This window comes from Gossypium arboreum, chromosome 1 (genome assembly GCF_025698485.1).
Source record: "Gossypium arboreum isolate Shixiya-1 chromosome 1, ASM2569848v2, whole genome shotgun sequence".
NCBI lineage: Eukaryota > Viridiplantae > Streptophyta > Magnoliopsida > Malvales > Malvaceae > Gossypium > Gossypium arboreum.
Window position 1 is genome coordinate 72,366,848 of NC_069070.1, and position 3,253 is coordinate 72,370,100.

At 38.6% G+C, this 3,253-nt stretch overlaps 1 non-coding gene across 1 annotated transcript; it reads left to right on the forward strand.

Moving 5' to 3' along the window:
- Window positions 1-2,805: 2,805 nt before the first annotated feature.
- On the forward strand, window positions 2,806-2,912 carry LOC128282409 (small nucleolar RNA R71). Its single transcript, XR_008272679.1, has one exon. It is a non-coding gene; the product is annotated as a small nucleolar RNA R71 (small nucleolar RNA).
- The last annotated feature ends 341 nt before the right edge of the window (window positions 2,913-3,253 follow it).

The following is a 3,253-nucleotide window of genomic DNA, read 5'->3' on the forward strand; positions in this document are numbered from 1 at the left end:
AAAGAAGAAAATGTGGAAGAATGCTTGTGAAATTGCAAGCACAATTAACCTAGCACACATATAAGTGCTTGATGCTATATTATAAGTTTTGGGCCACAATGTGCAAAGCATTAATTAGTAAATTGCATGCTGTTTTTATGAGGTATTAAGTGCAAAATTGACCTCAACATGTACATGAATATTCGGCCTTGGGTAGCCTATTGAAGGCCTTAGCATTTCCTTGATGCTCAAATAAATTGTATTGAATTGCTTGATGTAGTATAAAATGTGCATGACCATTGTGTATTCAAGCTAAAGAGTGGCCATATGACCATTTAAAATCCTTGTCATATTCGGCCATAAGTAAGCACAATGAGGTTTTAATAAATTGAATTTGTTTGAATTAGCTCAAGAGCTAAGAGGGCCACAATTGGACAAGGGGAAGGAAAAGGTTATCGAATAGCCGAAAAAGCCGTTCGACAACATCCGAGGTAAGTCCTCAAGAAGTGACCTTACTTGAATTATGTGAGATGAAGTATGGATGTGTATGATTATTGATTTATGTGTGTATGAGAAATTGAATGATACCCGGGCTAAGTCCGAAGGCGAATATGCTTGTGAATATATGTGCGTTTGAGCCTTAGTGCGAAAATGAAATATGTATGTCCAATGATTATTGATGTATGTGTACATGAGAAATCGAATAATATCCGGGCTAAGCCCCGAAGACAATTATGCTGGAAATTATATCCGGGTTAAGACCCGAAGGCAATTGTGCTAGTGGCTATATCCGGGCTAAGACCCGAAGGCATTCGTGCGAGTTATTCTATCCGGGCTAAGACCGAAGGCATTTGTGCGTGATTATATCCGGTTATATTCCGAAGAATCTTGGGCTGGAGGTGAGTGTTGGTTGCTGTAATGAATTCAATCAGTACACTCGAAAAGCCCAAAGGATAAGGTACGTTATATGTGCATTGGAAAGTCGACATGTTTGAGCAACATTCGCTCAATCGACTAATGAATTTCAGTTATTGAATTGATTGATACTTTGTGAAATTATATAATGATGAAGTGTGAAGTAAGAATGTGTATAAATGAAATGATGCATTTGGCTATGTGAATGTATTGCTGTAATTAGAGTTGATTATATTCCTTGAGACTTACTAAGCATAAAAATGCTTACCCCGTTGCTTTGGCTCTCAGTTTTTTTTAGATTTCGCTCGAAGCAATCGGATTTGGGATCGTTGAAGTCGAAGTCATCCACACTATCAAGCCTCCATTTTGGTATAAATTTTGGTTGAACTTGAGATGGCATGTATAGGACTACCTCTTGTTTGTTAAATATGTTGTAATGTAAGTATGTACGGCCATGCGAAAATGGCTCGAAAAGGAAGCATGAACTTAGACTAATTGTGGTTTGTATATATATATTTGGTGTCATGATGTGGCTATGGCTTGGAAATGGGAATGTTGGTCATATGATCAGCCATTGGCATGGTTAAAATGATCATATATGAACCTATGTATGGCAAGACTAGTTGATTCATGGAGACTACCAAATAGGTAAGCCCTACCTTAAAACAGATGCTGCCAGCTGCAGTGGCGTGAATGTGAAAAATCACCAAAATTCATAGGAATGGAATTAAATAGTGAATAAGCTATGTAAATGAACCTTGATGAGTCTATTTTCTTATGGAAGAAACGAAATGGTCATAGGAGTTACAGGTTAAGAGATATTAAAGCTATTGTGAGACAGGGCCAGAATGGTTTCTGGGTTCCCTGTCGCAACTTTAAAATTCACTATAAATTATCCAAAAAGAATTAGGAGACATACCTTATATGTACAGATTCCATTTTGAGTCTAGTTTCATTAGAAGCAAACGACACCAGCATTAAAGCCCTGTACAGAGAGATATTCAAGTTATACCGTGCGAAGGTCAGAGCAGTCGATCCCTGTAACATGGGTGACTTTAACTAATAAACTGTACCAATTGGCCCGACCAAAATTCTAGAAATAAATCCATGGATGGATATATGAGTCTAAATTCAGGAAAATTTACGAAACCAGTTTCGAGTTTTGAAACTCGAGATATGATTTTAAGGCGACAGTGACGCAGTTTTTCCAGCCTGACTGGAAATGTCCAATGGATGGGCAAAACAAGTGAACTTGGCTTGCTAACCCCTCGTGTCCGACACCGGCGATGGTCTCGGGTTCGGGGTGTTACAGTCTCGGTATTCTAAAAATGAGTCTCTGACACCGAGATGAATTTGGTTAGCATCTCTTCAAGGTTCAGCTTTTTCTCCTGCTGGTATGGTGATTGCTGAAAGCCTGAAGGGGGTGGTGGTTTCCGATTTCCTTGGCCTCCCCATGAAAAATTTGGGTGATTTCTCCAACCTGCATTGTAAGTAATGCTATAAGGATTGTTTTGAGATCGGGGATTATTACCCATGTAATTTAACTGCTCGTTCTCCATGTTGTGGCCATAAGGTGAGTATTCTAAATTGTTCGATCCATCTCCACTTGCTTCACACTACATTACTGGGTGAACTTGTGAAGAACTAAGAAAACCATCAATTTTCTTATTCAAGAGTTCTACTTGATTAGAGAGCATGGTGACCGAATCAACATTATAAACACCGACTATTTTCGTTAGCTTTGTCCTCATGACTTGCCATTGATAGTTATTCAGTGGCATCTCCTCTATAAACTCATAAGCATCTTCAAGTGTTTTATTATTGATGGATCCACCAGCAGCTGCATCAACCATTTTTCGAGTTAAAGGATTCAGGCCATTATGAAAGGTTTGAACATGTAGCTAGAGTGGTAACCCATGGTGAGGGCATCTTCGTAAAAGGTCTTTGTATCTCTCCCATGCATCGTAGAGTGTCTCTAAATCCATCTGCACAAAAGAAGAGATATCATTACGTAATTTAGTTGTTTTAGCCGGTGGAAAATATTTTAGTAAAAGCTTTTTGGTCATTTGTTCCCAAGTAGTGATTGACCCCCGTGGTAACGAATTCAACCACTGTTTAGCTTTGTTTCTCAAAGAAAAATGGAATAACCGAAGGTGAATGTCGTCATCAGAAACACCATTAATTTTAAATGTATCGCATAGTTCCAAAGAGTTTGCCAAGTGCGCATTGGGATCTTCGTCCTGCAAACCATCAAACTGAACAAATTGCTGTATCATTTGAATTGTGTTAGGTTTCAGTTCAAAAGTATTTGCAGCTACAGCAGGTCTAACTATGCTCGATTCAGTTCCTATTAAAGAAG